This window comes from Erpetoichthys calabaricus, chromosome 12 (assembly GCF_900747795.2).
Source record: "Erpetoichthys calabaricus chromosome 12, fErpCal1.3, whole genome shotgun sequence".
NCBI classification, from domain to species: domain Eukaryota; kingdom Metazoa; phylum Chordata; class Cladistia; order Polypteriformes; family Polypteridae; genus Erpetoichthys; species Erpetoichthys calabaricus.
Window position 1 is genome coordinate 160,143,073 of NC_041405.2, and position 12,686 is coordinate 160,155,758.

Sequence of the window (12,686 nt, forward strand, 5' to 3'; positions counted from 1 at the left end):
GGGTCACGACCGTAATTCGTTCCAAAACTCTGGTCGCAACCCGATTTGGTCATGACCCGAAGTAATTTCCCCCATTGAATTGTATGTAAATACAATTAATCCGTTCCGGACCATACGAGCTGTATGTAAATATATATTTTTTAAAGATTTTTAAGCACAAAATAGTTAATTATACCATAGAATGCACAGTGTAATAGTAAACTAAATCTAAAAAAACATTGAATAACACTGAGAAAACCTTGAACAACAGGGAAAACTAACATTGCAAGAGTTCACGCTACAGCCTCGCTACCGCTCACTGTAAACACTTTTTTTAAATGAGTTTTAAACAAAGGGAAAAATATGAAAATTTGAAAAATCCGTAATTTATACAAAAACTAACAGTAAACAACCAAGAAAACTAACCTTGCATGAGTCGAGTTCTGGCATGAAGGAAGTGAGCAGGAAGCTGAGTGGAGAGGAGGTTACAGTTCTGAGGGAGAGTCCCTCTGCGTGATGCACATCTGACCGAGAACAATGTACTGTACAGGGAGAGACTGAACACATTCGTAAATCATCAGCCCGTACGAACCGGAAGGAAAACTGGCTTGTTCGTCACCCGAGTGTGTGGTCGTGAACAGATGCAAAAGTTTGCCAAACTTTTTGGTCGTAACCTGATTTGTATGTGTTCCGAGATGTTCGTGACCCGAGGTTCCACTATATATGAGATTTCTTTAGAATATGCGGTTTTCTTCATCTTCCCACAAACTGATGGATACCTCTGGGTTGGCCTGGTGTGTGTTTCTTATGCTGAATAGTCAACCAGTCCAGGGTTTTTATTTTTTTTCTTGCCATTTGTGTCATTGCGCCAAGATTGTTTAGCCCCTTGTGACCCAACCCAGTATTGGAATAAGTGGGTTCAGAGTAAATGTATTTTGTCATCTTTGTCATCTTATGTCATCTCATAATTTACTCCAAAAGAGTTTTTTACATAATCGAGAGCATTACATTAGTATTTTAAAACCATATTTATTGTTTTTATTATAACTAGGGGCTGCTCTTTGGTATAGCGGGTCCACGGCTTCAAAAGATATGGGCCAGGTTTTAAATCCGTAAAGCCATGTCACTCTCTGTGGGCGCGACTGCATGACCATGAGGAGTTAATGAGGTAGTTGGAGTGAGTCGCACATGCACGCGTGGGTGCGTTTGTTCTCGATTGCTTCATTGGCTTCCTGCAGCATGTGATTAAGGCGCTGCGCCCACGGAAATGGAGATATATATATACGGGTCGGCAGCAGAAAAAGGGGGATGGATGGATCAATTGAGGTTAAAGGACGTGAAAGAGTAGTCTTAGCAGGAGGATCTGGCCACCTGGAAGGAGGAGACAGCATGAGCTGGGGCCTCGCAAAGGAGCGTTTGGCTGTAGCGCTTTAGGGGTCTAGTCCATCCCACTGAATGTTCGGGTGGAGTGGGGTGAGCAAGGCAGGTGTCCTCCCAATGGAGGAGAGCCGACCTCGGACAGTCTGGCCATGATGCCTGGAGGTCAGCCGAAAGGAGCTCATGGCTGTTGGGTCTCCGTCAGCTACACGAGCAATGGGTGAGACGGAGGTGTGCTGAGATTGGGATGAGAGAGACTGCATTTTAACTTCTGATTTTAACCTCAGATTTTAACGGATTTATTTATTGTTTTATCCCAACTTTTCATTGTTTTTATGGATTTATTTATTGTAACTGTGGAGCACTGCACTTTGGAGACTGTTTTGATTTTTATTGTTTAATAAAAGCACCTTGGCACTGATTACACTATCCCCTGGCTTCATTGGAGAATTGTCCTCATTTGTCAGCTCATCTCGGTGACATTACCAATGGTATTGGGTTCAATGGGCATCGTCACATGCGCACCCCCCCCCCCCCCCACCACCTACGCTACGCACCGTTGTGAAGAGGGGGGGCTGAATGCACCCCAAGGAGACACGCTCACTCCTCCAAACCCTGTCTTAAACGGTGATACAATGGGAAACAAATAGTTTATTTATTTATTTACTTATTTATTTTTATCTCCTCTTTGCTCAATCGGCTGCTGGCTTGCTGTTGCTGCCATGCGGCACTTCGAACGTTTAAAATCCCGTACAGCAGCTGTCCTTTTGTCTCACTGCCTTGTCTCTCTTCTCCTCCAGACATCCTCAAAACACTATTCAGTCTCTTTTCGCTGTTTCGTTATTTCACCAAGTAATATTTTCCGTTAGTAAAGATCATATTAGCACAAACAATCATTTTTTGAGACTTACGAATTTTCCTGCTTCCATTATCTCTAAATTGCTCTACGTGTGTATCACACCAACATTTTTGAATTCTTTACAACTTTTCTACTTTGTCTTTTTCTGGCCCTAGGCTTTCTTTTTTGCATTCTTTTCTCTCCAACGCTTTTGGGTCTCTTTTCGACGCGCTGCTCTTTCTTCTTCGATTAGTCGTTGACGTATCATCTAGAAAGTATAAAATTTAAAAAAAATTTAAGTTTTGAGAGCACAGGAAGTGTGTCTGCTAAAAGCATTCCAACAACTGAGAGGTTAGATGACCGTGGTCTTATTTGAAAATGACTGAAATTTGGGCATGACTTGCAAAAGTCACCATCTCAGGGGACTTGCTTCCAAAGGTTGTAAGTATGATGTGACTTGACCGTCTCGCGGGACGTGAAAGTGTCTCTCTGTCTCTCTTCAAAAGATCACATCTCATCGCAAGAATAAAAGTCTCGTCTCGTCCCAAGATTTTTTTTTTATAATAGAGAGATGGGTGGTATAGTTTGTCACTGTTGTATTCTTTTCAATTTCAATCTCCATTATGCCTTTTCTCAATGAAGTCATGAGATTCAAATTTTTTCTCAGCCACCCATACAAACTACTGTATATGGGGTAAGTAACATATTAAATATATATGTGTATTGTATGTGTTCTTTTCGATTTACGGTTAACCATTTGTATTTGTTTGCAAAGGTCACAGGATAACAATATGGTGATGTTCAAGAAATTGAAAAAAAAAAAAGAACCACTACAATGAACGTGCGTCTTTTTTGTTTGTCAAATGGCAGCAAGTCATAAAAATTCTGTACAGCTTGAACTACGGATTGCTGTTTCAAATTTACAGTGAAAGAGGTCCATTCATCTTGTATTCTTCGTATATTTTTCTTTTTTTTCCCCCCATCCAGCAGTCTCTCCTAGATCAGCAGGTACGTTTTCATATTCGCCAATACTTTTCCCAAAGAAGATTCAAAAATTTTAAACGTTTGCACAGTAAATATCTCAACAAAAAAACGGAACCTTCGTCACAAATTTCCTTAAAGAATAAGTGTGCCACATTTCAACAAAATCAGTCCCCTGGGATCAGAGCTGTTTCGTGTGAACAGACATGGTGACTGCAGTAGGTGCTTTTTGCATTCTATGATTGATAGTTTATTAATCCCAAGGGGAAATTCACATACTCCAGCACCTGCATACTAATAAAAAACAATATTAAAGAGTGATAAAAATGCAGGTATAACAGACAGTAGCTTTGTATAATGTTAACGTCCACTCCACCCCGATTGGAATGGAAGAGTCGCATAGTATGGAGGAGGAATGATCTCCTCAGTCTGTCAGTGGAGCAGGACGGTGACAGCAGTCTGTCGCTGAAGCTGCTCCTCTGTCTGGAGATGATCCTGTTCAGTGGATGCAGTGGATTCTCCATAATTGATAGGAGCCTTTTGAGCGCCCATCGCTCTGCCACGGATGTCAAACTGTCCATCTCCGTGCCTACAATAGAGCCTGCTTTTCTCACCAGTTTGTCCAGGCGTGAGGCGTCCTTCTTCTTTATGCTGCCTCAACAGCACACCACCGTGTAGAAGAGGGCACTCGCCACAACCGTCTGATCGAACATCTGCAGCATCTTATTGCAGATGTTGAAGGACGCCGGTCTTCTAAGGAAGTATAGCTGGCTCTGTCCTCTCTTGCACAGAGAATCAGTATTGGCAGTCCAGTCTAATTTATCATCCAGCTGCACTCCCAGGTATTTATAGGTCTGTACTCTCTGCACAGTCACCTCTGATGATCATGGGGTCCATGAGGGGTCTGGTCCTCCTAAAATCCACCACCAGCTCCTTGGTTTTGCTGGTGTTCAGTTGTAGGTGGTTTGAGTTGCACCATTTAACAAAGTCCTTGATTAGGTCCCTATACTCCTCCTCCTGCCCACTCCTGATGCAGCCCACGATAGCAGTGTCGTCAGTGAACTTTTGCATGTGGTAGGACTATGAGTTGTATTGGAAGTCCGATGTATATCGGCTGAACAGGACCGGAGAAAGTACAGTCCCCTGTGGCGCTCCTGTGCTGCTGACCACAATGTCGGACCTGCAGTTCCCGAGACATACGTACTGAGGTCTATCTGTAAGATAGTCCATGATTCATGCCACCACGTATGAGTCTACTCCCATCTCTGTCAGCTTGTCCTTAAGGAGCAGAGGTTGGATGGTGTTGAAGGCGTTAGAGAAGTCCAGAAACATAATTCTTACTGCACCACTGCCTCTGTCCAAGTGGGAGACGGATCAGTGTAGCATATAAATAATGGCATCCTCCGCTCCCACCTTCTCCTGGTATGCGAACTGCAGAGCTGTCTGTCCTTTAAAGACATAACTTTAATTGGTATTGGTTGGTTCAGCCTTTACTGATGTTTTGAATTAGGGAGTACAGAGAATCTGTCTAAAGCAAGGATCTACAAGTCCAGTCCTGGTGGACCACTGTGGCTGCAGGTTTTCATTCTAACCATTTTTTGTAATGAGTTCCCTGTTTGTGCTGCTAATTAACTTCTTGTGAATTAATTTTAATTGAATTGCTTTTTTAAGATTTGTTTCCCTGAATTTCTTCATCATTCCTCTGAAGTTCTTCATTTCCTTCCTTAAATGGCACCCAAACAGAAATGAAATGTGAAGTGAGGGAGCTAACAGAAGACCAACTAAGTCAGAGCCTCAAACTCCAACCAGCTGCCAATTCTTGTCGTTAATTAAACTCGTTCTTTAATTCCGTGGCTTGTTGCTGCTCTCGTGGTCCATTAGCAGACATTTCTGAAATTAATGATTTTCTTTTTTCTTAGAGCAGCTTTGTTCAAATGTTTTGTGGACCTGAGCAGACCAACATTCCTGAGACCTTCATTGTTCTTTATTTCAGATATTATATAATGGACACCAGTTGTTTTGTCTCATTTCATATCTCATTATTGTTTGGCTGCTAATTAAGGAAAAAGAAACAATTAAGGGGTCTGAGTCTTCAAGAGCAAATCAATTCAAATTAGTTCAAAAGAAGTTAATTAGCAGCAAAAACAGGACACTCGTTCAGAAAAGGGTCAGAATGAAAACCTGCAGCCACAGTGGTCCTCCAGAACCGGAGTTGGCGACCGCTGGTCTAAAGCACCACTGATGATTCTTGGAATTTTTCTTTGTTATTGAACTTGCTATCTCCTTCCCTGCAGTGGAAAAAATAAATCAAGTCTTGTGACAACTTCTGCTTAAGGCACAATAGTACTGCTTTTGTTTTGTTTCTGGAACTGAAAGTGTAGATGCCACTCTGAAGAGGATTCGACTTTCTTTTTTTTTTTATCTTACATCAATGATCAGTGACTTGTCATAAACAGGGTGGGGGTGTTATCTACAGTTATCCAAGAACAACCAATAAAAACAATATTCCTCAAAATGGTGTAGCACAGGAGACACAAATAAGGCCAAATATGCTTAAAATGGCCACATGACTGCAACTGTACACTTTGAATGCAATTTTAGAGGCTGATTTGATTCATATTATAATTGTCCCTCAATTGGTCTTATAGTAAAGCTTGAGCTGAAATTTGCCAGATATTTTGCATTGCCACTCACCACCATTTCCCATTTGCTCCAGGCACGTTAAACAAGATCGCCATAGTGCATCTTTTGCTGGAAAAAAAAGACTGCCTTTGCATTTATAGAATGGTGATACTGTATTATTTGCATAAGATGACGTGCATACAGTACACTAGAATCATGGCTAAATGTTTAAAGAGAGTCCTGTTTTGGGGTCATTGAATTTTACATTTATATGAGGCTAGGCAGTTTATACTTGGTGCCTACATTTAATTTATATGTTTATCAGAATCAGAATTCAAGTGAGGTGAAAAAGAGAGTGCAGGCAGGGTGGAATGGGTGGAGAAGAGTGTCAGGAGTGATTTGTGACAGACGGGTATCAGCAAGAGTGAAAGGGAAGGTCTAAAGCTATGTTATATGGGCTGGAGACAGTGGCACAGGAGACAGAGCTGGAGGTGGCAGAGTTAAAGACCCTCATAGACCCCTCATGGACCCCGTGATCATCAGAGGTGACTGTGTGCAGATGGTGCAGACCTATAAATACCTGGGAGTGCAGCTGGATGATAAATTAGACTGCACTGCCAATACTGATGCTCTGTGTAAGAGAGGACAGAGCCGACTATACTTCCTTAGAAGGCTGGTGTCCAACATCTGCAATAAGATGCTGCAGATGTTCTATCAGACGGTTGTGGCGAGCGCCCTCTTCTATGCGGTGGTGTGCTGGGGAGGCAGCATTAAGAAGAAACACGCCTCACGCCTGGACAAACTGGTGAGGAAGGCAGGCTCTATTGTAGGCACGGAGCTGGACAGTTTGACATCTGTGGCAGAGAGACGGGCGCTCAACAAGCTCCTATCAATTATGGAAAATCCACTGCATCCACTAAACAGGATCATCTCCAGACAGAAGAGCAGTTTCAGCAACAGACTGTTGTCACCGTCCTGCTCCACTGACAGACTGAGGAGATCGTTCCTCCGTCACACTATGCGACTCTTCAATTCCACCCGGGGGGGTAAACGTTAACATTATATAAAGTTATTGTCTGTTTTTACCTGCATTATTATCAATCTTTAATTTAATATTGTTTTTTGTATCAGTAAGGTGCTGCTGGAGTATGGGAATTTCCCCTTGGGATTAATAAAGTATCCTATCTATCTATCTATCTATCTATCTATCTATCTATCTATCTATCTATCATATAGTGCCTTTCATATCTATCTATCTATTATATAGTGCCTTTCATATCTATCTATCTATCTATTATATAGTGCCTTTCATATCTATCTATCTATCTATCTATCTATCTATCTATTATATAGTGCCTTTCATATCTATCTATCTATCTATCTATTATATAGTGCCTTTCATATCTATTTATCTATTATATAGTGACTTTCATATCTATCTATCTATCTATCTATCTATCTATCTATCTATCTATCTATCTATCTATCTATCTATCTATCTATCTATGCATGCTAAGATTTGCATTGGGTGTGGTGAGGATGGACAGGATTAGAAATGAGGACATTAGAGGGTCAGCTCAGGTGGGACGGTTTGGAGACAAAGTCAGAGAGCTGAGATTGTGTTGGTTTGGACATGTGCAGAGGACAGATGCTGAGTATAATGAGAGAAGGGTGCTAAGGATAGAGCTGCCTGGCAAGAGGAGGAGAGGAAGGCCTAAGAGAAGGTTTATGGATGTGGTGAGAGAGGACATGCAGGTGATGGGTGTGACAGAACAAGATGACGAGGACAGGAAGATATGGAAGCAGGTGATTCGCTGTGGCGATCCTGAACGAGGTCTTTACGGGTCTTTACAGAACAGCAGGTCTGCAAATGAAGAAGTAATTCAGTGTTTAAGAATAGCGGAGTCAAAGCACTGGCCTAAACTTCATTGAAATACTATCAGCTGCTCAGGCAAGTAAAGCCTTGGTTAAGCTTAAGAGGAGCTTGATGTGGAAGAATGGACTTGTTGGTAAATGTGACTGACACATTAATAATTAAAGGAAGTGTGTGTTGGCAGTCACTACCTCCAACGGTGGCACGTCAAGTTAGTGAATCAAGTGATGAGTCCGCGGTTACTCCATCAAAACTGGATGTCGGATGATTTTGCAAAATTAAAAATAAAAGACAAAATTAAAAAAGAGAAGTGCAATCACTAGGAAAGAAGCATTTGGTAGGCGACTTTCTCCTGACCTTTGTGGACATTGAAACTTGACTGAATCAGACTGTGGCTTAAGATCAGATGACTCGTAGTAAAGACGACTCGTATACTCTGTTAGCCATTTCAGAATCGCATGCTTTTCATGCCAGGTTTCCTCACCTGCTTATTTGTAGTATTGCTGACTCCGTTCACATTTTGTATGCCTGAAAAGTATGGTAGTGTTCATATTAAAAGGTTTTTATATGTTTGTTTTGAGTTATTTTGTGCTTTTTTTTTTTAAAAGAAGAATTATACATTTTCTGTGTTGATTTGTTTTGGTAAAGTTTTATTCCTTATTTACGTGATACAAGTATTGCATCACATGGCTGTGGTCGTCATTTTTGTGACATTCTTGTAACTGGGGGTATACATACAGTGGTATTTCTGTTTTGAATTACCCCTCTGTTGAATACAGAAAATGACTTTTTATTGTCAATTAGGGATGTCACAAAAAAACAGTATTTCAGTACCAAGTTGATACCTAAATGAGCTTATTTTACAGTATCAGTACCAAATAATAATAAATAATTAATTCATTACATTTATATAGCGCTTTTCTCAGTACTCAAAGCGCTATCCACACAGGGAGGAACTGGGAAGCGAACCCACAATCTTCCACAGTCTCCTTACTGCAAAGCAGCAGCACTACCACTGTGCCACCTGTGAGGGTACCAAAGTGAGATTCAGTAGCACATAGAAACCCCCAAAGTAGATGGATGACTGCAGAAAACGCACTAATATGTGATAAAGATGAGTGAAAACTACCTATTAAAAATGGCCCATAGTGCTGTGGCACATAACATTAACACATCTCAAAAAGAAAAACGGCAAAAGACGTGTCTGGAATTCCTTCTATGAGGTAGGATAAATTCAGTACGTAATTGGTGAAAGCATGCTGTTTTTTTATTTTTTTAAAAAGGCAAAACTGCCATTTATGGAGTTAGCATAGAAATAGATGTGCGCTTGCTTTGAGAGCATCTGGCTACTGGGGAGCTCTCGAACCCGACACTGTAGGCAATGTAACCGGATGAGCTTGGACAGTGAAGACATCAACAAGGAAGCAAAATGTGCAAAGTGCTTTTATTTAAAACAAAAAACAAAGTGTTCAAAAACAAGTGCAGTGCGTAAAGTTCAATAAATAAATAATCCATTAAAAACAAGTGACAAATGTGGAGGTTAAAATCCAATAAATAAATCTAGTTAAAAAGGGGGTTAAAGCAATGGCTGGAAGCAGTCCTTTTAAAAACAAAGCCTGGTGTCTTCTTTCTATTGGCGACTCCCCTGCTTCTCCCATCCAGGCTATGCACCAGGGGAGTCATCTTATCTGCAGCTGACCACCTCTGCCTTCTGCCAGTCTGTTTGCAATTTCCGATCCCTTGCTCTGGTTGATTATACCAGACCATGACTTGGACTCCCCAGTGACCAGGGCGCTCACGCTGGGGCTTTCACTTCCCAACTCTCCGACTCCCGCTGGCTTCCCGGCCTTATGCGGCGAGACATCCTCCTTCCAGTCACTCCTGCTCCTCACTAACGCTCCCCACTACTGACTGCCCCCAGGTGCTGGCCAAACACCACACTAGGGCTCACTGCCCAGCTGCCTTCTGCTCTTGAAGGAGAGCATGCCTTCGCTCGCTCACACACCGGCTTTCTCCTTCCTGCCTCCTACTTCTCCTTTAACCTCCGTTCACCTTCTTTTTCTTTTTTTTTCTTTTTTCCTCACCCCTCTCCGCACTCATGCCCCTACTATTTTATATGTGTATATATATATATATATACACATCTATAGATATATATATATATATATATATATATATATATACACACACACACATATACATATACAGGCAGTCCCCAGGTTATGTACGAGGTAGGGACTGTAGGTTTGTACTTAAGTTGAATTTGTATGTATGTCGGAACAAGTACATAAATTTAATAAATGCTATTGTTGAACGACTGTAATGAAGTGCTCTGCCAATGAATGATGGAGTTTCACCGCTCTCTGACCTTTTTATTATTTCTACTTTATTTTCCATGGCGATGGTTTTTCTCTTCTTTACTGTATCACCAGCACTTGCATCAGATTTGTGATTCAGAGACAATGTTGAAGGGTGAAAACAAAAGGTTAAGATGAGCTCTTCTGCACAGCATTGTCCACGCTATCACAGCCTGAAGGCACCAGTCGTCAACACGTCTGATGTACTGACAAGAGATAACTTCCTGCTATGTAATAATAATAATAATAATAATACATTTTATTTATATAGCGCCTTTCCCATGCTCAAGGCACTTACAGAATATAATAAAGAACGGCAGAATATACAGTATATAGCATTGTACAAACCAGATAAATAAATAAAGAAGATTAAGACAGTAAATTCTGAAAAAAACAGACAACATAATTGATGGTCTAGCACACACATACAGGTTACATTGGCATCTTGACAGAGATGTAAACTGAGAGAAAGGTAATAAAGTCAAATAGAGCTAAAAGCCTTCCTGAACAGATGAGTTTTGAGTTGTTTTTTAAAGGAATTCATGGAGTCAGCTGACCTGATTAATTTTGGTAGGTCATTCCAGAGTCTGGGCGCTGTACATAACAGTACAAGCAAGCTTGCTATTGTGAATAAATGGGGGCATCAACGGGTAGTTCATCACCAGCCCACCTCACAGTCACCTCCACTACAGTATGCTGCCTGCAGCGTCCGCCCACCGAGAACGAACACGGTGTGCCCAAAGGCGGGTAGTGAATCGCCCCCATTCAATAGGCATCCATCCGAGGCACACTACAATGTTACCCCCCGCCACCCTGTTCACCCTCAATGGCCTCCGTTCAACCACAACCGGGTCACCGCTTGCAGCTTTACCAGCTGCCCACCGAGAACAAACGGGGCAGCCGTGTGTTGTGCGTGGGCAGTGAAACCACTTGCCACCGGGAGCCGCCCGAGGGACACTACACTGCACGAGCAGCAAAATCGCCCCCCTCCAGCCACCGCTTGCAGTGTCCCCAGGCTGAAGATGACGGAGCGGCAGTTATTGAGGCGCATGCATCGCAGCTGCGGCCCGTTCGTAAGTCGTAGGTCGGATGTCCGTAACCTGGGGACTACCTGTGTGTATGTATGTGTGTATATGTATATATACAGTTGTGCTTGGAAGTTTGTGAACCCTTCAGAATTTTCTATATTTCTGCATAAATATGACCTACACATCATCAGATTTTCACTCAAGTCCTAAAAGTAGATAAAGAGAAACCAGTTAAACAAATGAGACAAAAATATTATACTTGGTCATTTATTTATTAAGGAAAATAATAGAATATTACATATTTGGGAGTGGCAAAAGTATGTGAACCTTTGCTTTCAGTATCTGGTGTGACCCCCCTTTGCAGTAATAACTACAACTAAACGTTTCCAGTAACTGTTGATCAGTCCTGCACACTGGCTTGGAGGTATTTTCGCCCATTCCTCCGTACAGAACAGCTTCAACTCTGGGATGTTGGTGGGTTTCCTCACATTAACTGCTCACTGCAGGTCCTTCCACAACATTTCGATTGGATTAAGGTCAGGACTTTGACTTGGCCATTCCAACACATTAACTTTATTCTTCTTTAACCATTCTTTGGTAGAACGACTTGTATGCTTAGGGTCGTTGTCTTGCTGCATGACCCACCTTCTCTTGAGATTGCAGTTCATGGACAGATGTCCTGACATTTTCCTTTAGAATTCTCTGATATCATTCAGAATTCATTGTTCCATCAATGAAGGCAAGCCGTCCTGGCCCAGATGCAGCAAAACAGGCCCAAACCATGATATCTACCACCACCATGTGTCACAGATGGGATGATAAGGTTCTTATGCTGGAATGCAGTGTTTTCCTTTCTCCAAACATAACGCTTTTCATTTAAACCAAAAAGTTCTATTTTGGTCTCATCCGTCCGCAAAACATTCTTCCAATAGCCTTCTGGTTTGTCCACGTGATCTTTAGCAAACTGGAGATGAGCAGCAATGTTTTTTTTGGAGAGCAGTGGCTTTCTCCTTGCAACCCTGCCATGCACACCATTGTTGTTCAGTGTTCTCCTGATGGTGGATTCATGAACATGAACATTAGCCAATGTGAGAGAGGCCTTCAGTTGCTTAGAAGTTACCCTGGGATCCTTTGTGACTATTACACGCCTTGCTCTTGGTGTGATCTTTGTTGGTCGACCGCTCCTGGGGAGGGTAACAATGGTCTTGAATTTCCTCCATTTGTACACAATCTGTCTGACTGTGGATTGGTGGAGTCCAAACTCTTTAGAGATGGTTTTGTAACCTTTTCCAGCCTGATGAGCATCAACAACTCTCTTTGTGAGGTCCTCAGAAATCTCCTTTGTTCGTGCCATGATACACTTCCACCAACATGTGTTGTGAAGAGCAGACTTTGATAGATCCTGTTCTTTAAATAACACAGGGTGCCCACTCACACCTGATTGTCATCCCATTGATTGAAAACACCGGACTCGAATTTCACCTTCAAACTAACTGCTAATCCTAGAGCTTCACATACTTTTGCCACTCACAAATATGGAATATTCGGTCACTCTCCTCAATAAATAAATGACCAAGTATAATATTTTTGTTTCATTTGTTTAACTGGTTTCTCTTTAGCTATTTTTAGGA

General features: G+C 41.8%; 1 protein-coding gene across 1 annotated transcript in view; it reads left to right on the forward strand.

Moving 5' to 3' along the window:
- The window catches only part of LOC114662906 (major facilitator superfamily domain-containing protein 12-like), a 120,522-nt gene that overhangs the window by 38,073 nt on the left and 69,763 nt on the right, over window positions 1-12,686 (forward strand). The gene's annotated exons all lie outside the window — the stretch shown is intronic.